General features: G+C 41.7%; 1 protein-coding gene across 1 annotated transcript in view; it reads left to right on the top strand.

The window, feature by feature from the left end:
* The window catches only part of gabbr2 (gamma-aminobutyric acid (GABA) B receptor, 2), a 224,248-nt gene that overhangs the window by 93,228 nt on the left and 117,522 nt on the right, over positions 1 to 13,498 (top strand). The window lies entirely within an intron of this gene.

Raw genomic sequence — 13,498 nt, 5'->3', positions numbered from 1 at the left:
AACTGCTTCATCAGACTGTGTGGGATTTATTGACAGTAATAATACAACCCACCAGCTGTCATTAGTCTGATTAAAATGTTGCTTAACTCTGATTAATGCACAAAAGTTACCTTTTTCTAAAGGGTCCCACTCACTGTGAGATAAGCAGGATTTTCCCGGAAAACAATATATAAACTTATACAGAAGTTATCCCTCTTAATCAACACTTATGACCCACTGAAGTGTGTGCTGGCGTATTTTTCTGCAGAGACTCAGCCCTCTGTCTGTATTTTCTTATTTTCTGTGCTCGAAACATTTGTAGGTGTGCACCCCAACAGCGCTCAGGGGAGGTCGGAGCTGTATAAATAGGTGATGACCAGGGGAGAAGAGGAATACTTTCAGAGAGCTCCTAACTTAGCCTGAAAATTTCTAACATGGAGACCTAGCGCATGAGTCATTGAGGGAAGTTCTCAGAGCAACTCTGAGCAAGGAAATAACAAAACTTTTGCCTTAGTGTGGAGGTGTGGTCGAGCCAAATGCTAGGTATGACACATTCTTTTAAAAATGTGATTGGTTGCCCGTTTGAGCCTGCAAGGTTTGGACACACAGTGGCAATGGAATGAACTGCATCACAATATGAGACTGAAAGTGTTGTCATTGTTAGTGTGATCACTCAGCTGATGGAGGGTTGAGACAGACCCAAGTCATCTCTGCAACACTGATGTGTTTTTCTACTTGCCAAATATGTTAGTGTTATGATCACTTCATGTCTGGTATTATAACATTATTACATTTGGTTAGAGATATGAGCACAACCCTAAAGAGATCGACCACAAACATTATCCCTGCACGATCCAATTTATAGCCTTTCACTTACTCACCATCATCCAGCATTTGGAGAATTGTTCTTCTACTTGTTTGTCTTTCTTTCTTTCCATTTTGTCCTCTGCTTAAAAAGCTCTTAAACCTCTTAAAAGTCCCCCTCCCTACAGCTAACAATTTTTCACGTTAGGAGCTCTCTTTTATCTTAACTTTAAGTTGAAATTCTTAATGAAACGTAATCATTCTAAGAATTTTCCGAGAATTTTGTCACTTGTACTTCGACGTTTTGTGAATACGGTCCCAGGCGTCAGACTGAAAGCAGCAGGCATCCAAGAGACATTGCACAAACACCAAACAAGATTCAGTCTGGTGTCAGCTTTTACTTTCACTTTCATTTTCGCTGGTGAGCGTGTGTATGAGCAGTAATCGACAATCCTGCATAGTATACTTTTAAAGCAAGAGCACAGAGAAAACAAAGGAAAGCATAAATCTCAAATATAAAATTATTACTTCAACTCTGTCAGGAAAAAAAACCCGTCCATCTCACCACTCATGGTGAGAAGCTGATTCTGACAATAAGTTTTTCGGGCCTTTAAAACTGACCACAGCTGCAGTTCCTTTAGTCTTCAGGGGGTACTTAATGCTCAGAAGATTTTGGCCATCGACATTTTTTGCAGTGTGTTCACTACAACCTGGCCAAGTAAGCAGAGAAAAATACCAGCTCATGCAATGTAATCCCCTGCCTCCCCAAAGGAATCAGTGTATAGAGAGATGGATGGAGAGTGAGGGGGGGAGAAAAGAACAATAATGGTCTCTACAGTTCAGTATCTGCTCATTAATCATTTATAGGCAGCCAAGTGGCAGCAGCAGTGAGATTTCAGGTTACGGTATCAAATCTCAATTTATAAATAGAATAGTTATGTAGCTAGGCGGCAGAATACCATCATATACAACCCCCAACTCGTACCCTCCCCCGAGTATTTACAGATTTCTCTGTGTTGATGGTTTAGCTGGCATGCAGTGATACTAGGTAACCATGTGAGTAAGCCCAAAAAGTGGTCTTAAAGGCACTCGGCAACTCACACCAAAACAGTCTAGATTCATTAATAGCACAACAGGTAAGAGGGAAAATATGTATTTTTGATTTGGGCATGCACTGTCCCTTTAATACTGGTGAACAGTCAACAGCTCTTGTATTTCTCAAGTGTCACTCACATTTGCTGTTGGTTATTTGCCAATGACATTATGTCATACCTCCTTCTGAACATGCTCACCCATAAACATGCTCCAGCACCTGACTTCTCAAGCTGCAGCTTAAGTGGGCGTCACATCCTCTCCTCTCATTTCACAACCAAACCTGTCAATATCCGTCGTACACTCCACCACACCTGGATCGATAAGAAAATGCTTTCCCCGATCCCGTTTGTGATAGCGATGCTTCACTGCCACTCAGCGCCACCGCTCAAGGACAGCGTGTCAACAGATGCCCGTATGAAGAATGGCAGAGTCCGACAAGCCCGTCTCATGGCAGATGTGATGAGAGGGGGGTGCCCCATCTCTCCTGCTTCTCACTTCCAGAGACACAACGGGGACAAGTGGCACCTTGTACTGATTAATGGTCAGCGGAACTGCCACGTCTAACGTGCCAAGCGCAGACGACACTCCTCTACAAACTTCAACCAGTTCACAACTGACTTTCTGACCCGTTATGAGCCTAAATGCGGCCTGAGATCCTCTGGCAGAGGTCTGATAGTAATGCCAAGGCTTAAAATCAGAGGAGACCAAGCCGTTGGAGTCACAGCTTCACGACTCTGGAACAATTAGCGCTGAGAATTGCTTTCTCTTGAATCATTCTTAATTTACTTTTTAGTGTGTTTTAGTAATTTACACCTTGCCTGTCAGTTATTATTATTACACTGTGCAACAAATAAGCCCTCATGAATTATTTGTTAATGTAAGACAGCGCTCGTGTAATGTAAGATGGGGTGATTTACAGCTTTAATTAACTTATTAGGCAGACATGTACTGTTATGAGTTAATTTCCTACCTTTGACATGAGATATGTCAAGCTCAGCTACATCTGTTTTACAAATTTGATTGTGTCATGCAAGTCAAGCACTGAGGTCACCCACAACCTTAAAATAGAGCCCGCGAGCTTAGTCCACTCTGCAGCCCGTGTCAGTGATGTAGCTTTAAGTGGTCAGCTTGAGGGAAGAGCCTTAGCATCTTAATCTGAGCTCAAACTCCTTTACACAGCATTAACAAGAGAGATGAGCAACCATCAGCCTATCAATGATTAACTAGAGCCGCAACCCTTCAGCTTGAGCCGTATATCTTGGATTTGGTATTTTTTGGGATGCTTAACAGTTGGTTTCATAGATGACTTTAGAAGAAAAAACATTTTTGGCTGGCTTCAGTGTGTGCGAGATGACAGATTTGAGGTTACCCTGTCCTCACTCTCTATTGCCGTCTCCTAATTCTCACTCTTTGCTATCTTCTCAGCCCTCTCCTCACTTTCTCTTGCATGCACATCTTGTTCTTCTGTCTGTAACAGTTGTCTATGGTGTGTGGACTAAACTGAACAAGGGGAACCTTAGAAGAGGAGACGTTGTGTGTGTGGGTGAGATGTCCGTGGATGGTGGATTGAAATACCTGCGGCCAGTAAATGAAAGCCTCTGCCTGGCACAGCGGCAATTCAGCAGCAGTGTGTGTGTATGATTGAACGCTCGTGCAGGGCAATCCAGACACTGCGCAGGAAAGCTTGAACAGCACAGGTTTAGTGCCAATGTGCATGTGCAATCAAGTGCTCAGACAAGGCCATCCCAAACATCAGACCTTGTGCAGTGGCTGTAAATGCATGTTAGCGTGCAGGTGAGAGGATTTGAGTGTGCAAATGATTTGCAATTGCAGGACTGATCCTTATGTCAAATCATTTTAATCACATTAGACCTGTCTTCAGACCCTTCAAGCTCTTCCTTATATTATTCAGTCTGACATTTGTGTAGAATGGTGCTTCGTACTCGACAGTGTCTTTGTCAGTGAAGCCAGATACAGACATGAGGAAGGAAAGAGTCTGGGAAAAGAGACTGGCGACGAAAACCAGGTCTGAGCGACTGACCTGAGATAAGGCTGATGTGATGGGGTCTGTGCAAGGCCAACAGCATAAACAGAGCATCACTCAGTCCGTGTGTGTTAGTGCGTGTGTACATGGCATTAGCTATAACATGATTGACATGTTGGAGCGTGGGCTGCAGCAGGTCCATAAGCTGTTAGAGAGGAGGTGACGGCCACATCATTCACCTGTCTGGAGGCCAGTTAGTGGACATAGCAGGTGATGTGTACTGAGGTACCCTGCCACAGTACTGTGCAGTGTCAGAATCCAGCATTTGCACAACTGAAGAGGGCTTTTATTGTTGTTCTGATGTTGAAACTAATCTGTTTGAATATCAGGCTTACTGTTTCTGCCACTATATGTGAATTCTGTCATTTGACTTTTTCCTCAAAGTAACAATACAAAGTGCATCCTCTCTGCCTATTTTTCTCCACTGTATAACCACCCGAAAATAGCAGTCACTGTGTTTTTGTTACCTTAGAATTAGCCATTTATATCTACTTCATCCCATTAGTCCAACATCTCGTTGTTCCAATATGTGAGTGCCACTTTCTTTTTCATTTTAACCCACACCATGATCTTTTCCTAATCCTAACCAAGTGGTTTCTGTGCCTAAACCTATCCAGACCTTAACCACAGGGCATCATGATGATTTCGGAACAACGGGACTTCGGAAAAAATGGGTTTAATATGGTCAGAACAATGGGATGTCGTCGGACCAATGGGTTGTCGGAATAATGGGCTGTCGAACCAATGGGCAGTTCCCATCTACTTAGGAAGCAGGTCCTCGTCTATGGAGTTCACCATGTTGCACCGTGTTTCTACAGCAGCCCAGAATGGAAAAACCAAACACTGGCTCCAGATAGGGACATTGGCATTTTCACCTCAGCCACCCTAGTTAGCAGCCCCGTTGCCATGAGCAGCATTGGAAAAACACAGATTTTTTTTTAACACAAAACCACTTTATTCAGTGTTTTACCAGTTTAAATCACTGGGTCTGTTTGTTTTGGAGAGGAGGAGACCTCTGCAGATAATTCGGCTCCTCATAAAACCTCCTAAACATCTGGACATTAAGCTATCAGAGAAAATAAGTGAGCACACATTAGCAGGTGCTGGGCTAGCGGTCTGTCTGCAACAATCTACACGGCATCACAGAAGCACTGATTTGTAACATGATTTTATTTTATTATTATGCTGCAATGCTCACTGTAATGGGGGTCAGAAGGCCCCAGTCACTACTCTTCTCATGTCTACATGTACTCATATCATGTGTTTACTGGCATCACCGCAATCAGCCTCCACTTCCTGTCCTCCAGTTTCTTGTATGAATGCTCCGCACATACAATACATTTAGATGCACATACAGTATGCTCATGCATGCACATACATGTCTATTGTGTCTAATACTTTGTAAAAATCAATCATGATTTCCACTTTCAGGTGTTTGTTTATGTGTACAAGTGCATGTGTGTGTGTCCAGGGTAATAACTGTTCAGTAACAGGACCCTCTGTCACATACAGCCTACATGTTTCTCATGTTTTGGATTAGAAATTTCACCCATATTGCACAGCCCTGTATGTGAGTGAGTCTTTTTGGTTAGACATGAACTACACACAAGTGTCAAAGCCTGAATTGATACATGTGTAGACTTGTTGTACACACTCATACCAGAGTGACTGTGCACTCACTCACACCTGGTCAAGCCTGTGTAGGAAGCTGTAATGTCTCCCTCCTACTGTGCATAGTGTGGACCTGAAGCGGCTTTGTTCTCTGTGTGCTATGGGCACATATTATTTCTCTCCCAGTAGTCAATCCATGCAGCAGTATTTTCTCCGTCACTTTCATATCACGGGGCTGAATTGCAGTGGAGTCAAGCAGTTCTCTCCATTTAACCCCCTGTTTTAAAATGGAAGAGATGATGTATGTGTGCATTTTCTTCTTATACTCGTGCAGCCCACACACATACACCAGCTTCACTATGCAGTAGATCAATAATCAGATGCACACGTAGCACTTGATGCCTCATAATTTCATCTTTATTCTTTCCCTTGTTCAGATTCCCTATTTGTCTGTATTCCACTCTTCACTGTCTCCCCACCTCCATGTCTGACTGTTTCATCACCACCAGATCACTCACTCAGTTCCTCAGTCATCTACCTGCAATATTTATGTCTTTCTCCATCCTCCGTCCCGGTGCTAATGAGTTCTGGATGTGGTCGGTGTGGGGTCCAAAGCTTCTCCGGTACTGCCGCCTCTCCAGCTGGGTGCTCCCACAGTGCACCAAATGCCTCTCTTGAATATTGAATAAACCTCGGGACCACCTCCGTGCTTCCTGATCAACAGCACTACTATTACCTAGCTATTACTCTGCACGGGGTCTCGGGGCTCCGTCAGGATGGATGGGCTTTGAATCTGTTGTGTTGTAGGCGAAGGTAGAGATAATAGGAAGGGGTGGGTTGAGCCTTTGAAGATGTCTCAAAGCACCTCTTGAAAATGTGTTATTCTGGGATGCAATCAAGCTGTGACACTCAGGTAACTTGACTGCAGGTGTAAAATTAATTGTAGCCTCAGATAACCCATTGAAAATACGGGCCCTATTGTTATTGGCATAATGGGAAATTCATAGAAACTACCTGGTACAGCCTGGTTTTTCTTTTTTTGGGGATCAGTAATGCTGCAAAACATGTCCATTTTCAAATTTAGTCCTAGAATCCTAGAGTTTTTTGTCCAGTTTGAGTGTTGCCTTCAAGTGTTTGCTGCAGCTCACGTAAATTGCATCAGTATCAGAAAGTTCACCTTGAAATTCATATTAGAATTTGTGAGCTAAAAACTTCAGTTATAAAGGGATTTTTAACGTGGAGAGCAGTGTTTATTTTTGTATATTTTGTAGGTTGTCAGTGTGTTGTTGAAATATATTGATCATGCTATTCCGCAAAACTTATGGTCTTATTGATATTTGCACCAAGATACTTGATCAAAGAATGACAGCTTGTTTTTAAGTACTTGCTATTGGATAAGTGATGAACATTAGTGGAGCAACATCAATTTTCCTTAACTGGAACCATTTGGAAGAATTATTATCAGATGAATTTGTTTTGCCATTCCTTCCTCTCTGTACCACACCATTTTTTGTGCGACTATTTTTGTGTGTTTCGAATTGGTGATGCTGTCTTATTACAAATCCACAGTTTCAGATTAGTCCGTGATGTAACGCCTTTGGTATAATAAACATGAAAGGTAGGAGCAAAGCACTGTGAGTGAGCTGATATTTACCTTCCATTCATTTTTTATCTAGCCTCTCCATGATAGCCACTTCATTATTCAAAGGCCAACCACACAATTAGCAGCAGCAGATCCTATTGCGAAGCAGTCCCGCTAGGACCAATCAATGCTATTAGATCCGTCAATGTGATTAGACACACTCTTGCATCTTCCTTATTTCTCATTCAAACTGCTTGTGCTAGGAAAGGTTGTAAGGCTTGTTGGCTTTCATTTATACACCATTGATCCAACCCCATGCCGAATCAGGCAGGTATATTGCAGGAGATATAAACAAAGAGACTTTACGCCGTGGATGTTGGTAATAGGGGCTTTAACAACTACATTTAGCTCTTTGGCTTCAACAATTTTCTGTGGCTGTGCTATAACGTGGTCTGAAAGACAAACCACCTTCATCCCATGCACTGACTCATAACACCTAACTCCTGCGAAGAGCACAAATAACCAACTAAGTGAGAAGCAGTCTCAGATTCTATCAAATGGAACACCAGTTTATCATTTTAGCCACATAGCGGCATGACTTCAGTGTCAGCCAGCTGATTGGTCCACCACTTTGCTCCAGACTGAAATATCTCAGCAACTACTGGATGGATTATAGTGACATTTTGTAAAGGCATTCATGATTCCAAGATGATGAATCCTAGTGACTTTGATGATCCTCTGACCTTTCCTGTAGCACCACCATGAGGATACTGCTTTTGGTTTTGAGGAAAGTGTCTCAATGACTATTGGATTGGTTGTGTGGATGTATAAAGGATACAGCCTTGGAGGTGTGGCCCCATTTGATCCTGTGAAAGTTGCTCAGTGGCATATGAAGCCAAAAGATTTCGGCATCATGGGGCTCAAAAAGCAAGCACACCAGAGACTTACGCCAACCGAGAGGCTAACGTACAGGTCAGCCCTCCACTAACTTGAATAGGGATAAAATTATTTAATCGTGCGGCTCCTCTAGTCTTTCGAAATGTTGTGAAAGTGAAGCAAGTCATTTGGCAGATTGTGATGTTCAAAAATCAATGTCCACTAATTAACAGATGTTGCCTTCATAATGTAAGTCTATGGGAAAAAGTGTTTTCAGGTCTCATGTCATCATGGGATGGACCCAGAAGTTGTAATTCCACTGTTTGACCACTATGCTAAATTCGCTCTAAAGCCTAGCCCTGTTCCTGGGGGCTTGATTGGTTGCCATAAAATTCGGCAGTGACATTGATGTTCTCTTCAGGATAGATTGTGATTCCCTGACTTTACATCTAGCGCCATCATCGGGACAAAAATGGGATTCAGTTTATCACCAAATACGTGCAAAACTAATTACTCTCCTTCAGCCTCAGCTGTGTGGTCACTGCTAGTTTGCAAATGACAGTAAGCTTACATGCTAAACTAAGATGATGAACATGCAAAACTTTATACCTGGTAACGTATTGGTTAGTACCGCTTAGTATTGCCATTGCAAGCATGTTAGCATTTAGCGCTAAGCACTGCTGTGCCTTAGTATAGAGCACACAACGCATGCATAATTTCAGACTTGAAAAACTTCATATATTTATTTGCCAATGCTAAAGCAAAAACAAGAAAAGCCTCTCTAAGTACAGGCTGGAAACCGTATTGACCACAGATATTGGGCACTGAACCAACAAGATAACTAAGAAAGCCTGCTGTTTGCATCAAGACACAGCATCCAGGACAACATGGGTTATATGGTGAGCTTCAAAGGTGAGGTAAATGATGAGGCTCCTAGTCAAATCAAACCATTGCTCATATATGCCAGTCGTTGGGATGCCAGCCAACTGGCGTAAAGTCAGCTCAGTACTGCTCCAGAATCAGCTCCCTGGACAGCGGTTGTGATTTAAAGCCCTACAAACATCAGTGATTGACTTAAGAAGTTGAAAATGTATTCCATTCAATCAGCTTAATGTCATGTGATCTGATACACAAACCGTTATTCGCTTGAGTATAGCTGGTGAATCAGCATTAAACATCTCACCTTGCTCTCTGACTCTGTCTCGCTGTACCTGTTATTTTCTATTCTTGGCCCCTCTCTCATTTTTCCTCCTTGCATAAACATAAAACTAGTTTGATTGTGACTTGAATAAGCCCAAACGGAGAGACAGCAAAGCTTTTGTACTCACTTCAAATAGAATGTGATAAGCAACTGTGTGTGTGTACAGAATGTCTGAATAGATCACTAGTGCGATGCTATCAGAGATTCACCTCAAGTCTTCACAAAAACTGGTTGTGTCTCAGTGGGACCAGACGGATCCTCAGTCATTTTACCCAGAGCCTCGGTGACCTTGTGGTGAGATGAGAGCGAGGCGCTGCCCTGAGCCCATTGCCACAGTTTTAATTACTGCTGGCAAAGGAAGGCCACTGTAGTTTGTGTGTATCAGAGAGCTCTGGTTCGAGAGTGTGTGAATACATGTGCCTTAACCTGTGAGTGATCTGTGTGTACGTGCACACTGCATGTGTAAATCTCACACTGGTGTAGAGCTCTCTACCAAAGACCATCCAATTTGGGCCAGCCCTCTTTAAAACCCTCTTACATAAGCCACTACTCTCAGATGTGTGATATCATGGAACTATTTTTGGCTTTTCCTCTGAAAAAGGCTGTGCAGAGTTAGATAAAGACTAGCTTATTCTTTAAATAATACATCGGAGCTCCCTCTGATATTCAATGTCTTAATGCACTGTCCTCACAAAATTGTGCCAAAGCTGACTTGTATTGACCTGTAGGTTTTCACTTTCGATGTCCGAAAAGAAAATCATGTGTTTTATTGTCGTTAACTTCAGCTGTTCCCATCAGCTGACCTGGATTCAGTGGCCAAAACAAGACGTATCTTTGTCACTGTCCTAGATTTTGCTCTGACATCAAACAGATGGCAAGATTTGTCTAATGTCATGATTGGACTATTTTCTGCTTTCCATGGTCCATATTGTATCACACCAAAGGACCCATCTATCTTGAGTCAAGTTAGGTTGGTTAGTAAAATACAATATTTGATCCATGTATGTCAAGGCCTTCACTCGCACACATATGATGGCCTTGCATTCAGTGAACCTGAAAGGCTTGGCTGAAAGAGTTTTACCTGCAAGAGTGAGGAAATGAAAAATTGATTATTTACTGTAAAGTGCCTTGATGGTTTTTATTGGATTTTTCAGTATGTGAGCATAATTGGCTGAGACAGTATGTTTTCTCTGTGATGCTCCAGGTGGTCTCAAGTGGCAAAAACATGAATATTTAGGTCTCAGCCTTGCTCTGCTACATATTTGTGTTACTGACACATCCTGCTTTAACAATGTTTGGTAATTTAAGCTGAGGTGATCCTTCATTGTTGATTGTATGTTGCTTTTTTAAGATTTATCACTGACAATTTTTGCATTTGCAAATTACCTAAATCAAGATTCATGTTATTTTCCCTCAAGAAGAAAACCAAACTGGAAAACCCTCACTCCAATAAAGATTTAGATCCAGCATGAGTGTTGATCGATCAATATTTCCTTCTGTAGTGTATCTTGGATTCTCAGTTCACTGTTCAGTGTATCAAATAAAACAAGTAAAATTGTGCCAAAAGCAAAAACAACTCCTACAAAACAGCCAGGCAAACCTAAAACACCTAAGGGGGGGAAAGGATAAGGTTGTGGATCTTCCTCTGACCGCAAAGTCTCCTCACAGTGCAGTTGTGAGAGGACTGGTGCAATCAATTTGGTTTTAGGAGATCACTAGCTCTTATTAGAGAACCATAGCAGCATCTCCCAGTGTGGGTGTAGCAAACAGCCTTAGCTAAACGGAGATTAAGGCAACGCTGGAAAGACCCCTTGAAGCCCTCTAAGACTGGTGGGTGATTTTGGATTTAGCAGTGGTAGCAAGATAAAGGCCTTTCTTCCTGCTTAATTGATGGCTGTAATCCATGTGTTGTTTTAAAAGCCTGTCTCGTTGATGTGTGAACACAAACCCCTGTGGGTCTGTGCAGAAGTGGTGATTTAGAGGGCCAAACTGGGGGTTTCCCACTGGTTTGGTGAAGACTTGTAGATTTGGGATGGACTGAAATGGCTCAGTTGATGACAGAGAGGGTGTTGAGGGTGTAAAAAAAGGCTGGCCTAGAACTTGTCTCTTTTTTTATTTGCTAATACGTAAGGGATAATACCCTTTGAGGTGTCCGTTATCAGGAATGAATCCATTAATTCCTGATTATGAACGCCTCAAAGGGCATTATCCTGCTCATACCATGGTCACTTGCCAAAGAAAAGACCATTCATTTATATTTTCATGGGTTTTGCAATCGAAATCTAAAGCTTTTACAAGTCACAACTCCCTGAGTTAACACCTAAAGGGTTTGACCTCTGAGGCTGAAAAATGAAGCCAATGCGAAGGTGCCAACAACTGCAGTTCCTCTAACGGCCACTTGAGGCTGGCTCCAAATATGGTCACTTCATGCTTCCAAAAACTGAAACAGCAATAGCCAAAATGCCACACTTGTTTGCTTCAAAATGGCAGTCTACAAACCAATGGGTGATGTCACTGTGGTTATCTCCATTATTTCATAGAGTCTATGGGTGTGACTAATACCTGGAACAATCATCACCCCTAGATACAAGATAGAACTCTGGCTCAGCTAATAGCCAGAAAGCTAATGTCATGCTAGCAAGATTTAAAGTCAATGGCATTGCATGCAGTTGACAGAATATATAATTAAAATTATGTTTAACAACAAGGTTAGGTAGCTATCCAGCCATGTCACTGTTGCCAATCGATATCAAGATCTTCACAAACAAAGGCAATTGAGTATTCACCCATACATCATATAAAGAAACAGTATACAAAGGACAACATTCTCTCATAGAAATACTTATGCCCTTCATGCTGATTCTCTGATAATATTTTAAGTTATCTGTATTTAAATACAGTCAAATAAAGTTCAACTGTACTATCATAGCTGTCATGCTATCTTACACCATATAATATATTTCTGGGACTGTCAGTCCTGCTATCTAAAAATGATGTTTGACTTTTGAATGCCCTCTGATTCTTTAAATAAGTTCTCACATTTCTGTCATTCTAAGTCAGTTACTCTCTTTCAACCATGCTACACATCTTCAGCGGTAATCAGATTTCACCGAGTGTACAATTAAACCGGCAGTACTGTGATTAATGAGTAGCGACGAAGTCTAGGAGTGGATAGAAGCTTAATGAAAAGATCACAGTCATCCCTAAAGTTAGGAGGTGCTTGAACCCCTCGAGGCCTTAGCACACTTTTAGGAAATCTACTGGTGTACCTCTTGGTCTCAGTCAGAATTATAATATCCTTGCGTTGATCGCTATCATGAATCACAAGCTCTGCTTAATCTCTACAAAGTATGTAATTAACCCTGCACTGATTCATATCGCTCATTATATTACGACAGATAGGACGTTGAAAATAGAGCACAGTGCCTTATTATCTCAGCTCAGCTGCTGGTGCCTAAATATTAAGTACCTTTCATACCGCCGCACTGAAAGTTATGCATGTTAACAAATGTCTCTTTGATGTTTGGTAAAGATGTCTGCACAGTATCACAGACATGTCTGTACCTTTTTTTACATGCTCCTTAAATGTACATCATGTCAAATGACTGAAATGTTGTTTTATAGCACATTTAGTTACAATACTACAAAAATAATACTATGATGCTGCTACAGTTATTTATGAAGCCATTTAAACTGAGTATAAAAAGTGTAAGTTAAACAAAATGGCAGATCTTTGTCTATTCTGGCCTGTGCTGGTTGTCACAGTGCACAGACTTGCAAATTCTAATCTTAATGCAAAAATTAATTACAGCCATTTTTGCCTCTGGAGGAAATTAGTGACCTATTGTTGAAAATGTGCCACAAAGTGGAAGAGGGAGAGCAAAACTTGATTAGCGTGGCATTGACAATTGAAGGTGGAATGGGTGAAAATGAGGACAGTTGTGACCGTCGGTGGCGATTGTATCTCTGTGTGTCTGCGCAAGGGAAAAACACTCAACGTCCAAATTTGTACCAGTTGTAGACATTCTCATCGTGTTTCATGAGCGTGCTTGCAGTGTTTTAATTGCTTAATAAATCTTCACTAGACCGGTATCAACTTAAGTTACACTCTCCAACTTTTCCAACTATATTGAATTCAGTGAGGGTTTATGCTCGCTGCATCATATTTAGTTCATTAGCGTGTTAATGCTCCGGAAAAATACTTAAAAAGTTTGCCTTTCAAAGTTTGGTGCACCCTCCTTTTTTGAACATGAATTGATGTGCTTGAAACTTGCTTAGGTTGCAGCTGTTGAACTGAAAAATAGGT

The sequence above is a fragment of the Epinephelus lanceolatus genome, chromosome 16 (assembly GCF_041903045.1).
Source record: "Epinephelus lanceolatus isolate andai-2023 chromosome 16, ASM4190304v1, whole genome shotgun sequence".
NCBI lineage: Eukaryota > Metazoa > Chordata > Actinopteri > Perciformes > Serranidae > Epinephelus > Epinephelus lanceolatus.
The sequence above is the reverse complement of the archived record's forward strand: the minus strand, read 5'-3'. Positions and strand labels throughout refer to the sequence as shown.